The sequence below is a fragment of the Centroberyx gerrardi genome, chromosome 10 (assembly GCF_048128805.1).
Source record: "Centroberyx gerrardi isolate f3 chromosome 10, fCenGer3.hap1.cur.20231027, whole genome shotgun sequence".
Classification (NCBI taxonomy): domain Eukaryota; kingdom Metazoa; phylum Chordata; class Actinopteri; order Beryciformes; family Berycidae; genus Centroberyx; species Centroberyx gerrardi.
Genome location: NC_136006.1, coordinates 8,111,240 through 8,133,113, shown reverse-complemented (window position 1 = coordinate 8,133,113; position 21,874 = coordinate 8,111,240).

Genomic DNA, 21,874 nt, shown 5'->3' with positions numbered 1-21,874 from the left:
AATAACAAACTCACTAGAGGTGTCACATTGGTCCATATAACACCTTACTGGCTCAGCTGCCATTACTGTGACTTAAAAAAATAAAATGTATAGAGGTTTTCATCGCTGGTGCTGAAAAAAACCTCACTTCAGTGCCATTTTGGTATTTTTCTTACTTGAATTCAAAGTTGGCATGTTGTTTTTCTTGAGTGAAAAAAAAACATTGTTTGAGTGACGTTTATAACCCATGAGCCCTTGACGCATGTTAAAAAACGTATAATTTCAAAAATTCAAAACTGTGTCAAAACTTACTTTTGTATGTGTTTTTCTCCTGATGTGTTTTTCTTTTCTCTTTTGGACACATGCTCTATTTCCAGCACATGAATATTGCTAAAGTTATTAGAGTTGTACAGTAATAGATATGGACATCATCTGTTTACTGCTGCACAGCCGTACTGACAAGCTGTCTCTGCAGACCATTCCAAATATGAATAAACAATGCTGTGAACCAAACTACTGTCATATTTACTGTGGAAATGATGTTCTCTGCAAGTCATCAGTGATTCTTACCTCAAGTTTTACTCTACTCAAGCTTACCTGAAGCTTTACTTTAGTTTAACTTACAAATCTGCATCATGAAACCCTATTGGTAGCTATAAGCAGGTGGCTCCACTTCAGAAAAGCATTACATTTGTAAGGCTATACTGAGCAGTTTAGCAATATCGACTCAGTATGCCTATGCAAAATCTGGTACATAGATTTCTCTATTATTTATATCTCCATTTCTTTTGTATCATCATTGAATATAATTATTGAACACAATATATTCTTACAGTTAATTAGCAGTTACTCATTCAGGTCATTATGCTTCACCTTACTGTTTTTGGCCCAACCACTATGGATTCTGAGAGACTTTACCAAAGCATGAAGTAATCCACAGAATGCTGCTCCCTGAGGTGCAAATACAGTCCTATAGGGCTAATGGACACTCCAAAAATAAACCCCCAAAGTGGAGTGTCCATTAGCCCCATATAACTGTATTGGAGAGCCTCTCACCCTGGCAAGGAAGACCTAAGTAGCTCTATAGCAAAGCTATTGACAAGATTTTTGAGAGTCGAAGGCTATGATGGGAAAAGATGGGAAAATAAGTCCAGGTTGAAAATGGCCGGAGTTCTGCTTCAACTGTGTTTTCAGCAGCTTCACAGCCTGAACATGGCAACCTGAACAAATGCATGAAGGGCTTTCAGGGTCAAACACTGCGCCTTTAAAAGTTAAAAGTAATTTCAGATTAATCTATGATGCTGTAAGTGACCTTGTATTCACTGCTGCTGTAAACATTCATGAATTTTACTGGCTTTCGAACAGAAGATTTTGGACTTGATCTAAACTTGACCCTTAGCCCAGAGGGAGGAGAGAGCGTTTCATCGCGCTCATGGAGCCGGTAATGAGTTTGTCTTGTTTTATGTCCCTCGTAAAAAGGAAGTATTACTCAGCTGGGCTGCCCCTTCATCCTCATGTGTGACGCCTAGGGATTACCAGTGTAATTTTCTTTTCTGACCTCAGTGTCATTTAAATGTCTAAGTTCACAGGACTCACTATCTGTCTGGCCAGTTCTGACCTTTGATATGTCATGCATACTCTGTCCAAGAAGGGAATAATATCTGTTGTAAATTAATTAATTATGTTGTATGTTGCAATTCATACGCCTTTTATTTGGTCTGATGCTCCTTCGCTCTGTCTCTGAAATATTGTCACTGAAGGCAGATGTCAAAATTTGACATTATTATGATGATTATTGATGATTATTAACTTCCATCCATTGATTTTCACTTCAGTGCCCAGAAAACTTTATGTGAGCAATCATTCTTTGAACGCCTAAAATCTGTATGTTGGAAGCTATACTTCCGTTTTATAGCTGCTACTGATTCATCTTAACACCTTTACTGATTATGTTGGGACTACTTCTATTCCCTGTAATCCATTCTTTTGTAACTTTGCCACAGCTGCATAAATCATTCACCCTAAATGTTGATCCCAGTAGAGAAGGAACCCGCTCCATGGCTAGACAAAATGAGACATCTGTTTGGAGGGAAAGGTGAAACCGGGTCAAGCAGCACATTGTCACTTTGCATCCGCCGTTCAGGTCTTCTCAGGCTTGCTGGTACTAGCTGCTGTTCCCTTCAGGTGGATTAAGGCTTCCACTCCATCTGTTCCCCTTTTCAATGATGAGACATTTTCTCAAACAGACAGTCCCAGAGTCAAAGCGTAGGAGGAAGAGGGAAGGAGGGGAAGGAAGAGAGACAAAGGCCAACAGATACACTGTACACCTAAAAGATATCCTCTCTTTTAGAGGCATTTATTCACAACAATATGTGAACAAGTTGTTTTGTTCAATTTCCCCTTGCCATAACTAGTACTATCCCTCGTAATTAACTAGTGCAATCTGTTAATTGTTTACAGTCTTGTTCTCTGTCGTCTCCTCCACTTCTGGGACAGCTGGCAACATGGCAGCATGAACGCTTCCCCGCCATGGAGGGAAGGAGCAGATACTGGGTGAAAGGAGGAGAGAGAGGAGGAGATTTGGGATGCACCCTTGCTCCCTGCTGACTGGAACCTCATTTAAAATGTCAAAGGCTTTCTTCATGCCTTACAAAATGCTCTTATCGGGCGTCTCTTGCCTACACATGTCTTTCAGAGTGAGCTTAAGACGGTGATATTGTCAGTTTTAGGTAATCATTAAGTAAGCTTTAAGCCTGACATAAAAGGTCATTTTTGTTTTTCCCTAATCCTTATTGCTCATTAACAGCGGCAGACTTCCATGGGCTTGTCATGGATTAGAGCCAACAAGAAGCTCACTTCAGCACAACCACATATCATATTTCATCTTGGCACAATCCCCAACCCCTTTGATCCTCCAGTTTGTAACATTCCCTCGCCAAGAATGTAGCAGTTCATCATTATTCTATCTCTCTCTATGGGGTGGAATGCAAAGTTGGGAGGCGGGGTGCATGTCAAGATCTTTCTGATACTCCCATAAGGGGTAGAAACATGTAATATTTATGATTTCATCCTGACTGCATGGTGAATGATCTGTGCCAGTCCAGCGCAAGCAAAATATGTTTGATGTGTACATAATTGCCCCTTGAATTGCTCCTGTTCTTTAATGTATGTGTTTAGACACACACCCACCCACACACACACACATCAACACACACACTCACACACACACACACACACACACACGTACACAATCACACAACCTCCGGGTAATTCAAAGTGAAGTACTTCACAGTTCACTAGTATATCACCTTTCAGCTAAATCCTCAACAGCCAGTTTTTGTTTGGGGGGGATCTTTAATGGAATTTGCTTAAATAGAAACAGAAATCTTTTTTGTGTGCCGTTTGATGTCCTATATGTAGAGTTTTGACTGTGCTGGCTGCAAGAAATTGGAAATTGCCCTCAGTCTGTGTGAAAGGATTTGGTAGCTGTGCAGTAGGTGTGTGGGTTCACTGGATTTCAGAACATTCTTTTTTAAGGCACTTCTGCTTTATTTGCTTCTTGTACTGTATACAGCAGAGAAAGACGAGGAGTGTGTGTGTGTGTGTGTGTGTGTGTGTGTGTGTGGGGAGGGGGGGGTAAAGGGGTGGGCGGGGATGAGGATGGTGACAGGTGTCAGTCACAAATGCCTGGAGGTGCACAACAACAACAACCTGGACTCTTGACAACATGGAGGCAGTGTACAGGAGAGGGCGGAGCAGACTGATGTTGTGGAGGCTCATGGTATTTCAGTACATGCAACAGACTACATGTTCCACCAGTCAGTGGTGGCCAGCGCATGTTGTTTGTGCACATGTGCTGGGGAGGCAGGCAGGATGGGTAAGCTGGTTAAAAAGGCTGGGCATCCTGGAGACAGTGGCACTAAGATGAGCACTAAAACTGAACTGTATCTTAGACAACACCTCCCTCCCTCTCTATGGGGAGGTGATGCAGCTACAAAGCACCTTCAGCCTGCGGCTCAGCACCCCACTGCGCTCCCTGTCACAACAACCCAGTCTCAGCCAACTAGGAGGGTGCTGAAGCAAGGCGCCTGCACTGACTATGCAAACTAGCCTGGATTGTTTTTTTGGGGTTTTTTTTTTTCATTCATCCTTTGCTTTGGACTATTTTATAACTTATCAGCCTGTTTCAGTTTGTGATCTGCTTACACATACTGTATGTTCTGATAATGGCAATGATCATGAGAACAGACAACAAAACACATACGCCTTTGGACATTGTCACTTTTTCTGCATATATAGGATTTCCACGGCTAGTCATGCACATATCCAAATCTGAATGCTCTGTATGTTATCTTAATTATATGTGATAAGATGAACAGTTTTTACAATGCAGATCTGCACGCCTAAACACTCTTTATCTCTGTATCTACATGTATATGACCTTCTGTAGACTTGGCAAAGTGAATACGATGCACGTTTTGCACATCCTGCATATATGCTGGAAATTCACATTTTTGCTCATATTCTCATATTGTTCTTACTTGCTATAAATTCCATATATCTTCATATTCTTTATAATTATTCACTAATTATTCACTTGCATACATTTCACATTTTTGGTATATTTTCATTGTACATACATTTCATTCATTCTTTCTTTGTCTCTATCTTTTTTTCAGATTTTTCATTCATAAATTTTACTTAATACATACAGTGTTGTGATTGTTGGTTGTATTTAAATACCCATCATTTGCTATATTCTTATTTATATCCTATTTTCTTTGATGTATCCTATTACTTTCTGCTGCCATGAGCCAATTTCCCCACAGGAAATGTAACTTTCGCTGCATCTTATTTGATGTCATCTTGTGCGTATGTAGTATATGGTACATATGACTTTGGAAGGCTTTTAGCATATCCTGTTCAAAGGTGATTTATGTTATTATGACAGTACATGTGGCTCCAAGGGGCCGGAGGCAGAAAGACAGACCGCTGTGAATAAAGCTTCTTCCTCCAAGCTGTAAAAATGATAATTTCCACTGTGCCACAGTCTGAATGCTTCCTGTGCAATGGAACATATCTCAAAGTATTTTACATGTGTGCTACCATGTGTGTCTCTGTGTGTGTCGCTGTCTGTCTGTTGTGGCTTGCAAAGGTTAAACATAGGTAGGTAGGACATCTGATGCCCCCCCACCAATCCACCCCCTCTCTGAGTTCTCTCTCTCCCTGTCCCCCCGACACACACACACACACACACACACACATACACACACATGCACGCACACACTCACACACACATAGACACACACACACTCATTCTTTGTGAAGCTCATAGATCTCACAGAAGGCTGGCCATGCGTTTCCTGATGGAATGTGATAGTGACCTGAAAACTGTAGACAAGAGATGCGAAAGTACACACGCACATACATACACACACACACACACACAAACACACACACACACACACACAGTGGCAAATGCCGTGTGGTTTCATTTGTTTCAGAAGAAATTAGCAGTGAATTCTATTCTAAAAATATTAGACATGGTCTCAGACTAAAGCAGCCTGCAGGGGCTGCGCTCACAAAGCCTTCTAAAAATAGGAGCTGCTCCTAACTGGCTGATTTTGGAGTAAACTCTTGAGAATGATGGGTGACCTTTTCCAATTTGAAAAGCTTGAAAAGTACTTTGGCAATAATACTGTTCATAGAACTAGAAAAATGTTGGGGCAGTGGAGAGATATTTCAGTGGGGATAAAAGTAATCTTGTCGCATTAAAATTGATTGCAGTTCTCTATCTGTCACAGTCCGTGTTGCTCCACCACTTGACTGTGACCGACACCATGATGCTTTGAAGCCTCAAACTTATCCTTTGGATTTGAAACTAATGAACAAAGGGCATATTTCTTAAAACCAGGCATGTCATTTTAAATAACCGTATTATAACTGAGACAGGGACAGCTTAGTTGCTTGGTTCACACACACACACACACACACACACACACACACACACACACACACAGACATGAGATAAAAGGCTTGTTTTCTGTATTTAAAGGCAAAATTCACCCTAGAGCACTTTAACTGGATAACCGATAAACGTAGATGAAGTGACAGCATGTTGAGATATTTGCAGCCCAGATACAGGAGTTTAAAGAAAGTTTTTCAGTCCTCCTCCTCAGAATCAAAGAGCAAGAGCTTCTTTCTAGATTCACCATTTTGCACCAACATTCAACAATCATAAAGGGAGAAATTCATCAAAGAAGAGGCAGAGAGACCAATTCCTCCACCGACACGAGCCTCAATAGACCAGAATTCAATGCGGCCACAAGACATGTTGTGTTTTGAGTTAGGGGCGCAGTCATGCTGTAGTGTTCTTGAAGTAGTTGGCTTGCAAACTATATTTATACACCTATACACCCACCTTTTAATGAAAGCAACAAGTTCACATCCGTTCTCCGGGGGTTGTTTGAAGGCATTCTGGGAAATGTAGGAAATCACTAACTGAAGCAGAAGTAGATGAGGCAGGTTGAGGGAAAGTGGATACAACAAAAAGGTAACTTACACTAACACTTCTTCACAAAATAACTGCACTGAATATGCACAGGCTGATGATATCTAATAGTGTAAGAGTGTCCAAGTTTGGATTTTTACTTTAATGCTATAATTGATTGTGAGGTGGATTTCATCCTGATTGCCAACATTTGGTCTTGCTGGCTCTCTATGCATTACTGCTCAAGAACTCAGCTTTGTGCAAAGAGACAGGAAACACCCATTCCAAATGTACCTTAATTTCATGCAGTATTAATTACTTTGTAATCATTTAGCAATTTTAGAACACACCAACTTCAACTTCAATTATATTACACACACTGTAATTAGTTTATTTGCATATATTGCTGAATTACACATGCATGCACACTTTTAACCAAAGGGGTCAGAGTGCAGGGAAACCAGGGAGGGATTCAGGGTTTTACTCAAGGACACAAAATGGCATAAAATGCATATTTCAGTCATATGTAAGTGAACTTTCTCTACCAATCAAGTCACGAGCTCTGAGTCTGTCATTGTTTTTGTTTTTTTCAGTCTGCTCTGTCTGTCATTTACCATTTAAGGAAGTCCCAAGGAATGGTGCAAAGAATTGCACATCTTGCCTCTTCATTGCAAGCTGCACCGTTCAACAGGCCTGCTTGATTTTTAATGAAAGCAACATCTGGTGTCACTTCGGGGAGTCTTTGTTGACAATATGTTTCATTTCAATAGCATAACAGTTTTCTTGAAATACCAAGTCATTGTAAAACAGCAGAAAACCTTTGTAGCTGCAATATGAGACAAATTGACTGACATAGTGCACAGAAAATATTCTGTCCACCATGCATGCCACCAAAGTGGTCTTGCCTTTTTGTGGTCAATGCAACATCTCCATAATTATTTTTTTCAATTTGTGTTTTTGCATTTGTCTGACTTTGACATTCATTATGAATTGCATAACAAACTCTACAGACTATATTTAGCTAGTATAAACAAGAACACACGGTGGAGGCGCAGGATGGCCTAGTGACTAAAGAAACCATCCCATAACTGTTCAATTCTCACAACAACAACAACCACTGTTATGTCCATCACCAGCCATGTGTCCAGACAAAGTGCCCTTAACCTCTACCTGCTCTTGTTAATTGTGGAGCAGGACAGGGCAGTGTGTTGCATGAGGTATCACTGAGTTCACTGAGCTGCATTCACATTTCAGTGTGTACCAAGGGACTGGCAGTGCCAGCTGGATGTACTGCCAGGATTTTAGCAGAACACAACCCTCAATAAACCACCAGATCATCCTTATTTGAGCTTAGAACAGATTTGCAATTGACCCAAATTTTGTCTAACACTCTGGAAGTGTAAATAGCAGCTTTGCTCTACTTGCATGTGTAGTGCTGAAGTCCCTAAATCTTTTAATCATGTCTGGTTGTTCATATCCAATAAATAAATGAGGCCATAAACTAGATAATTAATTAAATATGCTGTCAGTGGATCTAATGAAAGCACAGTGTGGATCATAAGGACTATTTTTGTGCAGTGACAGTTTTTGTAGCTTGTTTTTTCCTCGCTACCATTAAAATGTGACATCACAACAAATTTGCATCATCACACAGGACACAAGATTTACATAATATCTGTGAGAAAATCATTCAAAACATCTTTAAAACAAAACTGCTACATTTTCAAAGAGTTAGTGTCTAATACCATTCATTGGCCTTATAGAATATATTATCCAAGGCATTTATACAATACAATACAATACCATGAGTGCATTGATTTTTAGTATAAGTTGTTCCAGTCAAACCCCAGACCCTGAGGTTTCCCCCACCCTACATGTAACAACAGCATGGACATTAGTTTTGACCAAATATCATAGGTGAACAAATATCATTAATGCATATGACAGAATTCTTATCTACTGTAAAATACGTTTTGTTTCTCAGTAACCGGACACATAGAAATTGTGGAGTACATTCAGAAATCACTCCAATCCACAAACTCTTGGTGGGTTTTTACACCTATTTCTGCTCCAGCTGTTCCCTGTTCCCCGGCCCGACAGTGGACGAGCCAAAAGCTCTTTGGATGCCTGCCAGCTGAGCTGTGCAGCTCTACATGTGTCAATTGAAATCAAAGTCCCTGTGCATCAATTCATACAGTAAGTGGGCTCTCCAGTGGCGATGATGGCCATCACTATTGACGCCAATCAAGGTGAGTGGCATCAATAATGCAAAGTCTTGTCTGCACTCCTCTTGAACTGGCCTGAGATAGACTCAGCAAAGTGAAGCCACTGATGGAAATTGTGAATTCTCACTGGAGATAATTGCACAGAAAGAGACTTTCAATTACTGTTAGCACAGACTGAGCTCAAGATCCTTCAAAAATTATTAATGTCAAAAAGTTTGTGTCCCATGACTGCATTTTACATGTTGATTATTTAATGCTAGGTTGCTGTGCTTATATTTAGCGTACACTCTTTTGGTTTGCAGTGACAATTTGTATTTTTTTTTTTTCATTTTTAGTAATTATTTTGATTGTTTCAACTGATCTTTTTCATTGCTTTAGTATTTCTGTTTACTTGTTTGTCCCAGGCCTTTTGGACCTTTCCCCTTAGATCCACTAACCGGATTTAACACATAGCTTGGACAGCCTATCACAACTGTGGGTGTCGCCCTGCTGGACCAATGGGTTTTGGGTTTTGCTGTTTCCTTGTTAAGGAAGCATAAGTAGAAATGGAGGGAAAGCATGGATGACCGCCTCAAATTTATTAGAGACAAATTTATCAGTAAAGAGGTTAGCCAGGATGGATGTCACACATTTTTCTTTGGAGACCGAGTTGGGTGAAAACAACAGAGAAGAGCCAGGGTCATAGATTATTTTTAGAGGCAACTTCATCCTCAAGAATACAGGCTGCACAATCAGAACTGAGTGTCTCACCGGTATGCTGCAGAACAGGAGAGGAGGGCAGTTTTTATTTTGCCCCTGCCACCAATTTTACACTGAACAGAGTCTGAAGCTAACTCTTCTGAAAGGGTGAGGAGACAGAAATGCACCAAGGCCACTGATGCAGAACCTGAGTTTGTTGGCACGAGTCAGCAGATTGTGAGTAGCCCCTGACTTCCCATACTGTGATGGTGGAAGGCTCCTGGTGGATTCACCTTAGTGCCCTAAATGGTCACTAAGTGATCACTACTGCAAACTATTGAGACTTACAGGCATCAACATTCTTGTTTTGTTTTTCTGGAATCTCTGAAGAAAGTTGTCTTGAACCTCAGGTGTCACATTCTATAAAAGCAACCTATTTTTATGTTGCTGAGTGTGTTTTCAAAGGCGGCGGTGTACTAACAGTTGAACTTGCCTGAAATAGAAACACAGTCGAACGCGGCTCCGCATACAGATTTGTGTATACTTGCTGCAGCTTCGCATTGTTCGTTTATTTACACTCTGTGCCTGTGGCGGCGCATGAAGATTACAGAGGTAACCATAACCTAGGGAAAGTGATGATAGCGATTGACAAAAACACAGAGAACAACAACAGCAGTAATGGCTGAGGTGAAAGGCGACAAAGGCAGCTGAGGGAATATGCGGATTTAGAAGAGGATTTAGATGAGGATCACCTGCCCAGGGACTGCAGATGAAATTTAGCTTTCTAGATGATTCTGGGGCAGTTACTAACTGTCCATTGTCCCTGATAGATAGATAAATAAATAAAATAAATAGAAGCCGTTTATCGGTCATAAAGGTGCAGATATCCTCTAACAAGCACAGCGAGTTGAGCTTCCAAATGATTAATTTTTAAAGAGTTGACCACAAGATGTTAGCGCACAGTTGTAAACAAAGACAATGAACTGGAAAAGGAAATGGAAACGCTTTTCCACAAGGCAACAACCAATCACATGATATTTTAAACCAATAGCAGACAGTCGCACAGCACTGGCTAGTGGGTGAAGAATTCAACTAGTTCGGTCAGCAAGCCTGTGAGCACTGTGGAGTCTGAAGCCAATATGGAGATTTGTTTTAACTGCAAATGTGTCCTTTTGTCCATATCAAGCAAGTATTCTGTGTCCCTAAGAGATCCACAATAGTAGAATGGGCAATGTATAAAGATGCCTGCTTTCTGGTTCAACATAATACAGTGCTTCACACACATACAGAGTGCAACTTTATGAATCACGACAGAGAGGAAAAACATATGGATAGTGAGCTAGTTAGGTAGCTTCAGATCTAGTCCTTGCTTACTTATGCCTATGGAGTACTAAAGCTAAGTTTTTGCTTATTCTCAATAGAAGACATTGCCTCTGTGACAGGAAACTATTGAGTAATGAACTATGTCAAACCAGGCAGCAGACATCTTTATATGTGATCCATTCGCAGATAAGGTGCCAATCAATTAGTAGAGGCGGGTGTTTGTAACCAAGTGAAAAGTGAGCTGCTGGCCAGATGATATATGTGCTTCTCACCCAAATAAATGGAACAATATTTTGTAATGGTGTTGGGCAAACGTACTATAACTCCACTCGCATCGGCTTTGGTTTCATTCAAGCCTTTTCTTAAGCTGTTGAATTGCTTGCATGATTTGGGTGATCTGACAACCAACTTCCTTTAAGATGGAGATATTTACAGAGCATTCATAAAACATTTGTAATAAACTAAATGAAGACATGAAAATAATACACAAAGGTGCCTTTTGAGGTCCGTCTGCAGTCCACTGCCATCAAAGCGATCAATTGATTTTTCGATTGATGACGCATTTCCCTGCCTATTCAACAACTGGCCTATTGTAATAAATGCTGCTCATTGCTGCAGCATTTACCTAAGTGGGAAAATGATTCTATTTGTTAATCTTCCAATACTCATTCACCCTCGTTAATAATTAAATGTGGATTTCAAATAGCCTCTGGTAATGAGAGCAGTCAAAGTGACTTCCTGCTGCTCATGCTGCATATTTCACCAACATGTAAGCCTTAAGCCCCTGTCTGCACTAGATGCAATCATTAAATTTCATTTTTAGTTTAGTTTTAGTGTATTGGCACAAATATTAAACATAGAACTGATGACACCGATAAAATACAATAATAAAAACATAGAAAGAAGAAAAACAACTTAAATTTGTGCAGATGAGATACTGCTACTACTACAATATTTTATTTATACAGCTCATCTAAAAGAAGAGTTTACAAAGTGCTTTAGAGGAAAACATAAAAACAAGAAAAGTTAAAAAAAGAAAAGCTCACCTCAAAGCAAACAACACAAATACAAAGACACAAATTGAATAACAAAATGACATCCAAACACATCACACTGGAAAAAAGTAAAGAATACTTGATTCAAAATGTTAGGAGGGAAAAAATGGAAAAGATGAACAGGCCAGACACATAATGAGGCTATTGAAACAGGACAGGGCAAAAAATTATTTCTCTTTCTCTCTAATTTGCTCTTACATGTGTAAGAGCAAAGAGCAGCAATTGCAGTTACATTTTGCAAGGTGCAATTTTTTGTCCCACTTTTTCCTTTGCAGTGTTCAATCAATAATCAAAAGGGGCTACACACCACTACGTACCTACACACACACACACACACACACACACGCACACACACACACACACACACACACACACACACAAACACACTCTCTGGCCCCATGTCATGGACTGTGTGATGCGTTTGTTCTTTTTTGTCTTAATCTCTTGTCTTTTTAAAATGTTTCCCCACCTGGGTATCATCGATTATTGAGCTGTTTGGACACTGAGGCAGAATAATTATGATTGATGTAATTAGCAATTTATCTCACTTTGGTATTAAGGGAATGCAATGAGATCAGAAAATAATATTTTTCAGGGGTGGAAAGGCCTTCAAAAAGCCCTTCCCACCCCTGTGGATTGTTTCAGGGATTTGTGGATGGCTCACACTTGTCTGATTATCGTTTAACATTTACACTGTGAATTTGAGGTGATGATGGATTTAATTTTCTGAAAGGCCAGATGGGTTTAACTTCTCTAAAAGTCTGGCTATGCTAAATAATAGCTTTTTGAATCCTGACAATAAAGTATGCCATTACATCTTTACAGTCATGAAAGTCATTTCATAGTCATGGACATTCTCAGCAAGGATGGTATCTAGGAGGCTTTGTGGCTTGATGCAAATTATCAGTGGGGAATGAAAATGACAAAATGAAATGTATTCCCCTTAACCTCCGGTATGATATTCTTTGATTCTCATATAATGACTACATTATCCCAATTCCATAGCTGGATTTATAACACTGTACTTTCTCAAATACTAGGTCAAACATCATTAAAATATTATGCGATTCCTCTGTAGTACATGTGTCACAGCCTCAGTTCTCAATTCATCACAGATGTCTTAGTGTAAGGGTTATTCCCTTTGTGGATTTATTCTCTCTCCTTCTATTCTCTCTGTAATTACAAAAAGTCTTAAATAGACCCGTGCATTAATCATTTTTTGTCAGCCATGTACCCACACAGTGAAGTGTGTCACGGACCCGGTCCCAAATGCAGCAGATAATCCTCAATTCCTGTTCCAGAAAGTGGCAGTGGAATTGGGAGACGATCCCCTTTTCTTGCAGAGAATGCGGGTTCAAGGTGAATCTGTACCCACTCTGTCATGCATGTCCCCATAAAATGAGTGATTACATTTAACGTACAATGCGGCTAAAATACCGCATTGGCATTTCACTCCAAGCTCCATAACGTGGCATAATTGCATTACCTAGGGACTTCTCCTGAAGGAATTTTGGGGTTTATCACTTGTATGTGACTCTAGTACACAATCGAAGGTAGCGAGCTCCTCCATATCCAGTGCTGCAGGACCCCCCCCTCCCCCAATTCCTTTTCATGAAGGTGTGCAGTCCCCAGTGTATCCCCTCACCTCGACCCTATACTATCACCGCATTCCTCCACCCCTCTTCAGAGACCTCTGTCTCATTTATAATTAATGGGCGACATATAAAAAGGTGAAGGAAAGCTCCCCAGAGAGCAAACTTGAAAACATGCTTGAAGATTTGCGTGTTGAAACAGAATGGTAATGTGAGAAAGGTAGAAAAAGAGCATTAGAGCAGCACATGGTGCTACATGGTCTAGGTTCTGATTGGATCGGCTCCCAGCCTTAATAGAAAGTGGAGAGGTAATCAGAATAGAGGCAAGAAGGTCAACCCACCTAATTCACCATAGTATTGAAAAAGTGAACAAGAGATGGTCCTTCACTTCCTCCTTTTTACAAAGATGAAAGGCTCACAAGTAAAAGATGTACAATGCATGGGTGATTTCTATGCTATGGTTCTATACAAAGAGGATTCAATCAAATTATTCTACTATGGCCCTGCAATTAAGTTGAAGTTAAATTCTGTTTATGTCTGGTAATTCAGTTTTTGCTTAGAACATCAACCAAAACCAAACAGAATTTCCCATGGACCCCAATTTGATTATGATGATGAACATGAAATTGCTCAGCAAATTTGTGTCAGGGCAAGGGGGAAAAAATAATTTAAGGCATAAACCTACATTAACCCAGACAACAGTTTAATTAAATAAAGCACCATAAGGGGGACACATATTCATAATGAAAGGTATTACCACTTTCTTATTACAGTTATTGTTATTGTACAGACCTAATTTAAGTTAAAAGCACATGGCTAAATGGAAGACACTGGGCTATAAAGGAGGTTTGGACATAATTTTCCCTTTTTATACAAGGACAATGACTGGAGTAATATTTTTCCATTATGGGAAATAACAATTTCCTATTACGGAAATAAATGAAAGCCCAATGATTAACTTCCAGCAGCCAAGCTCCGGGAGCGCCGACAAGTCTGGGTATCCATCAAAGAAAGGAAACGAGCACTTCTTCTCATCTGTTTGAGGGGGGGGGGGGGGGGATTGCATCCCATCGCACTAATATCCCTCCTCTGTATGTGAGGTGGAGAGAAAACACATCAGCTGCTGTGGTCACTGCTAATGAAAGCATTGGACACAAATAATGCAGTCTGCCATATAGCGGGGAGTGGAGAAGCAGAGAGACGTTTTATTTAATGAAAGTGAAAGGCTGTCAAGCCGGCCGGCTCGAAAGTAAGACTTCAGACGTGTGTGGAAATAGCATTTCCTCAACTAGGGACTGAAAAGGGGAGCCTAGACAGCCCCAACATACAAATAAACATCAAATAAACATGCAGGCTTTCTCTGGGAGTAGAAGGAGAGAGGAGAGAGGATGATTGACAGAGTGGGAAGTGAATGAGAGATGCACCTTGCTCTTCCATATAGTGTGGCTGAGTGCAGGAAGAAGGGACAATGCAGCACGTTGTGTAGTGTGGAGAGTGCTGTCTGAGAGATCACCATGACCCCCTGACTGGATGACTGATGGACAAACCCTGACAACAGAAGGTGAGGTTTGGACTGACACAGCAGAACCCCCCCCACCCCCACCCCCCCACCCCCCAACGCCCACCCCCAGCCCCCAACACCCACCCCCACCCTATGCTCTTGCCTGTATCAGCGGGGAACAATTCTGTCATGTGGATCAAAGTGAGATTGATCATCACACCGTAAAAGAATACACATGCTGCGTATGAATGAGAAACAGAATAGCGCTGAGGCATAGATAAGACAGATTAAAAGGAATTTCTGAGTGGATAAAGTCGGGGTGGTGCTGTGCTGTCACCGAGGAGGAACATCACACACATCGCCAGGGCAATAATTTAGCAGACCTGCGTTGATGCGCCTGCTTTGCGGATGAGAGTTGATTTATTTGCATGTCTAAAAATGATAAAACGCAAATAAGAGAGAAAGATTACAGATTGTGCAGGTGAGATAAAAAACAACAAAGGGTTTATAAAAAACATCTCAACTCAAAAGAAGCAAAAATAGAGTGGGTGAAAGTGACTGAAATCAGTATAGGCTTTGAATGAAAGCACAATCTTATATAACATCGGGCACATAGAGGCGGGCCTTAGATTAAAAAAAGAATCAGAGGGATTAGTATAGTTGGCACCCATGTGGGCAAGGACAACGTGGCAGGATTGAATGCACGGAATCAGCTTATTGGAGGGATGGAGGGAATTTTCTGTAATCCATATCCACAGTAGCAGCTGATCTCCTTTAACAGGTTTGATGAAATACTCCGCTGGGAAGGCACAATTCACTTTGCCGTTCCTTAAAGGGAAGTGCAGACAGGACACATGCACAGTATGTGTGTGCAAACTGTGGGTGGATCAAAAAAAAAAAAGGAAAAAAAAAGTCATGGCTGAGTGGCTGAGAGCCGGTTTGCTCAGCCATGTAGTAAAGTTCATCTGAGTCCTCTGTGACCCCATGCATTTGCATACACTGCCAGTGAAAAGTTTGGACACACCACATTTTTCTTTATTTTTACTATTTTCCACCTTTCAGAATAATAGTAAAGACATCAAAACTATGAAATAACACAAATGGAATCATACAGTAATCAAAACTATCTTATATTTTAGATTCTTTAAAGTAGCCGCCCTTTGTCTTGATGGAAAGGCAAAGGCTTTGGAAAGAAATTCATACATAGGCATCAACTTCACTATTTATATTTGTCTAAGGAACACATTTCAAGCATTTAAGCATAAGCCTTTAGATCAAAATGGCTTTAAGAGAATGAAAAACACAGTACATTCAATCAGGTGTGTCCAAACTTTTGACTGGTAGTGTATGCACTGATGTACAGAATATTAGGGACATCAGCTCCTTTTGCACAATCAACATCTCACACATCAGTTGTCTTAAATCCATCTCTAACTCGTCTGCTTCTCTTTACCTACATCTCCTCCTTTTGGACTGGTAGAGATTTAATATGTGAAATCAATAAGGGATAATTTCACCTGGATTCACATCATTAGTGCACTTCATGAAAAGCGTAAGTGTCCCTAATATTTTGTACATGCAGTGTCGTTCTGCGGCTCTTACCAAACCCATCCATCTACTCTAAAGAAAACATGGAGCGACAGCATTCAAAACCTCCTCCAGCTCACACCAATTAAGACTTGTCCTGTCTCGCTGCTGTGTGCCGCTGCCCGGGCCCGTACTTCCCGGTGACATTTTGAAGCTCCATTGATGGACAGTGACACCTTCCCTCTCACACCTCGACCTTTCACAGATCAAAAGGCAGCATCTCTCACTCTCTAAAACTGTATACATGCTTTCAAGTGAAGGCAAGCAGGCCGCCTGTGCTCTTCAAAGAGTTCTATGATAAGTGAACAGAACAGAGGAGAAGGTCTTTACTTATTGATGTTGAGATTCACAAGAGGAGGAGTGTGTGTGTGTGTGTGTGTGTGGGGGGGGGGGGGGGGGGGAGGGGGGGGGGGGGGGGGTTAGGCGAGGTGGACAAACTCTGGCTTGGAATGAAAACACCAAAGCGTGTTGTTGGATAGTCAACAGCAACACCTCTGCTGAGAGCCGCGATCCTATCACTCAGATCAGTACAAGACGGAGCCGGCATGGCACCCGGATGGCCCCTTGCTACACGTTCCCCCTTCCCTTCAAATGACATGACGAGAGCATGAGATCCCTTCCAAGCACTTTCCGAGCTGATAATCTCAAAATGTCACCGCACTCAAACATAGCTTGCAGGTAATTTCAGTTTGTCAACGGCATGAGCTGGCTGCCTGCCTGCAATATCAATATTGATGCTTCAATTTTCCCTGCACTGATTAAATTACTGACAGCAAACCTTGTAGTGAAAATTCATTTTGGGAAGTCCTTTCAATATAATAATAGCACAATATTGCCTTAAGTAATAACGTAAATAGTATGCCAAGACCTTTATTAGAAATGCCAAGCGTAAGGCCTTCTCATCTGAGTGGAAAACACACCCAGGAAATTGCTCATGACTGCTCAAGATGGAGCATTGGTCCTAGCGATGGTAATTTTTAGAGCGATACATCCTGTCTGTTGATTGTGTTGTTTTTTTCTGAATCTGCACCCAAAAATTGACAACACAGGGTGTACATTAATAACTAACTAGCCAGCAATTTCTTAAATGCACACATGACAGCACTGAAACAAACCGCAAGGGAAATCATATTTGATTCAGCAGACATATCCATTTCTAGCTTTGCAGGATATAAAGTGACAATTCATAATGGAAGATCATTTTTACTTTTCAGCATGCAGATCTCCATAGAAGTTCAGGAGCAAGTTGCCATGGGAATCCATTATCACCGCTGTTGTCCATTATCTCCTAATTTGTATGTCTTGTCTATTATGTTATGGCAAACTGGGAAAATGACTTATTGAAACTTGGACCCTGGACACAATGGAGAAAGTACTTTGGTCTACTTTGTCTTTTTTGTGTTTGTGTCAGAAGCACAATTCCTTTTGACAAAGTTATCTAAACAAAAGTGAGTGGGGTAAGTATAATCTCCATTTTAACAAGTCATTTAGTCTATTATTGAGTCCTAAAATCTGTATTTTCTCAAAACAAATTAAAAAATCTGCCAATGGTTAGATAATTTCAATTGTTTCCAATGCAAATCAACTTGTTTCAAGAATTTTGTAGAATCAAGTGTCATTTTCTTGATAGCAGTGCAGTGATCTGCCTTAATCTGACTTGTTTCAAGACACTGACACTCATTTCTAGAAAATTCCTGAAACAAGTGAAGCTGCATTGGAAACAGGTGGAGTTATCTCACCTCACTGGCAGAATTGTTTTAAGAAAAATAAGATTTGAAGGTTGAATTTGAGACTAAATGACTTATTAAAATGGATGTTTTTTGCAGTGGTATGTTTCCCCAGAGCAGCCAGTATGGGTTCTTGACCTTTCATGAAGTCCAATTGAGTTCATATACACTAAAACATGAAAATGTTCTACTCAGGTGAACTATGTCTTTAAGGGAAAACAACTTCACTTAAGTCTAAATATCTTCAAACCTTTCCTTAGTCTTAATTATGTAAAATCCAACATAGAAAAGATGACCATGCAGTATAAACCAATGAATGTTGTAATAGAGGCCAGACCAGAACACAGTAATCCAAATCCTTCTGGTTAAAGCACAGATAAGTGAGTTAATCTTGGTTATCAGTTTTTTTACAGTAGATTTCCTCCTATTTAGAGGGTTACTTTTCTCAATTATCTTCTCAATTAAATTATCCCATCGTTCAAAATATGAAATCAACATAATGTGATTTTGTTAGATCACTGGAAAATGAAAGGACAATGGTTTGGTCTGCACTGTTTTGTGTACAAACCAGAGTCAACCAGAGATCCATGTGTGTAAAGAATTGTGCATCATCAGGTTGAGTCTCATGAGTGCTGTGACTATTTATTTTATGTATTTGACCTTTATTTAACCAGGAAACTCAATTAAGGACAAATTGTTATTTACAAAAGGCCTTGTGAAGGGGAACTGAGGGGAGAGGGGACAAACAAAACAAAACAAAAAAAACAGGGAGGCAAGACAAGCAGGGTAGCAGTTTGCAGAAAGCAACAGAACACAATAAAAACAGTAATGAGTACACTGAGTAGAATCTGATCACTGATTGAACTAAATGCCGGCTGTCGGAACAGCCATTTTCTCAAGAGTCAGCTGAACAACCACTTTGCACAGTCTCAAGAGCGAAGCTTTTCTCTCCAGTGGTTGATGTTAGCAGGTCTGCGATGTTAATCTGTCATGCTGGTTTACTCGCTAGGTCTTTGTGTAAACTTGTCTCCCTCAGCATCTTTGACAAAACCCCCGGCACCGAAGTCCCTCGACTGGAAACTGGGTCGTGCGATTCCCTGGGCCGAGCGGCTTAGATTTCTGTGGGGGATCATTTTGGGTCGAGCACAGAGAGGAAGTGGCTGTGAAAGTTGAGTTTGTGCCGGCCTCCTGGGCGAGGCTAATGACTCTGAGGCTGCGGGGCCGCGAGCTGCAGCTAACAAACTGGGAAAGACATTGTGTGGCTTCATTTAAGTGTGAAGGTATGAAGAGTGACAGAGTGGCCGGCCTCGACTTACTGTGAGGTATTGTGAGGATGATGAGGACTGTTGGAATGGAAGAGCCTACTGGTGCATGCAGACACACACACACACACACACACACACACACACACAAAAGATATCTAGATTAATTAAATGAAATGATACAAGATTAGGTTGATTATCTCTATCTATATTTGTCATGTGATCACACATTTTTTACAATAAGCCACTCCTGCTTCACTGTAGAGCTTCCTCATAAACCAAAGAATGACTTATGATGTTGACAGAAGAACTGCCAGCTTTCTAATTTGTTGCATGGATTCTTTCCCAAACTCCTGTTGTAAGTCTTCAATAAAGCCAGCTTCAGCTGTCACATCCAGAGAAACCAATTAAACGTCGATCTGTTAGGATTTTCGTGTGTGTCTGTGTGTGTGTGTGTGAGTGTGTATGTGACAGAGAGAGAGAGAAAGAGAGAGAGAAAGAGTGAGAGTTAGGGAGAGAGAGAGAGAGAGAGAGAGAGAGAGATGTGTGTGGGGGAAACAAACAATGACACAGTAAATTATCTCATGTAAGTTTACATGCTTTACACAACAGTATACCTAATACAATTACATTTTATTCATATATATATATATATTATATATTTATATCACATTTCATACAACAATGTAACCCAAAGTGCTTAACAAACATGGTTAAAAAATCAGTTCAGGGTCATGAAAAAGAAGGCCAAGAACAGAGACAAAGTGACCAACATCACAGAGGGACACAGGAACAGGAGGAGTGATGTGTAAAAAGTGTAAAAATATAAATACAGTATATATATATAATGGCACCTTGATACATGCTACAATGAGTCTCTGCTAAAGGTGCTGTTGTCAGTTTTCATATCATATCACATCATAACATCTGTCTACTTGGGTTAATACAGCTTGTATTTCAGTGGAATATTTGTCAACAACTGTTCACATAGGCCTACTAGAGCTTATGGATAAAAGCACACATTTTAGATGGATTAAAAACATCTTCATATTTATCGTCAGAGTCTGGCAGGCGGATTGTTCCCAGCCTACTTTGTATCTGGGTTAGTAAAGGCTAACTTGGCTGTAGGTCTTGAATCTGTGCGTTACTGTCGGATGAATGAGCAGCTCGCTCGCGCTCACAGCTGGCGCACCAGCAGAGCGAATCTTTACGCACAAGGCATCATTGGCTGAGTAACCATGCATGTCACAGCGGAGACGACGAACCAGTAAACTGCTTCCAACGAGTCCCTTGCGTCGGCCAGTTTGTCACTCCAGCCAGTCTCGGTAGCCAACTGGCTGAAGAAGCGGAACCCGCGGACTCCTTGGCGTTTCCCTCCCGGCCGGAGCTGTCCAAGGTGCTGAAACATGAACCAAAGCGCAGGAGCGGCTCAGCATAGCCGGCGATACTCCACAGACCCAAAGGTAAGCGCTGGCGTTGCTGCTTGTCGCTGTCCACTGCAGCATTTATTGCATCATTTGGGTCTAGTTCTGCTCCCATCTTACAAGTTGTGTGAGTGAGGCTGTTTTTACGCCTGAGACCCTCGAGGTTAAGCTTTCAGCAATGCAAAGTTTCCTGCTTTTCTGATGCAAAACTTTGGCAATCAACGGGAGAATAAAGTTGGCAGCTGCTTGGGTTTGTTGCGCAGAGGAAAACTAAACCACGTGGAAGAAGTGGAGCGTCAGTTCAGTGAAATGTGTTGGGGAAAATGCCCCGTGTGTTTGCTTATAGTCGGAGATTGAACACTTGATTTGTTTGTTGTATTCCTCACGCACAGGCACATTGTTGGATAAATGATTTAACTGAAGGCAGGACAAATGGTGCTCCCATTCGAGGACGGTCTCTCTGAGTGCATCCACTTGATTAAATGATTCATGGGACTTTGGATACGACCGAGAAATGGCAGTGGATGTCATGTTAACATTTCATATCGACCCTGATACCTCACATTGCATTCATTTGGTCTTGGCGTGAAACACTGGAGTTGGAATCGACTTTACTGAAGTGTGTGTGTGTGTGTGTGTGTGTGTGTGTGTGTGTGTGTGTGTGTGTGTGTGTGTGCGTGTGTGTGCGTGTGGGGCGTCCTCGGGCGCGCCTGCTTGCGTTAAAGAGGACTGGCCTTCGGATGGCAGGGTCCTATATTTGAAAAATGATGGTGTTCACTCTGAGGAACACAAAGAATATAAATTTCAATCACCTTGGCCATGTAAAGCTCTACATTAATAAGATACTGTGCTTGTTTCATTATATCCCATTATACTGTAGCCATAAAAGCCAGCTGCAGAAAATGGAAAATGAAGACAATCGTGACATTGCCCCCCATGGGGTTTGGGAGAGAAATGAAAAGTGCATACATTGCTGGGGGCTATCCAGTTGTTCATTTGCCTGCCTCCTCACTCACAACCATTATGCTGTG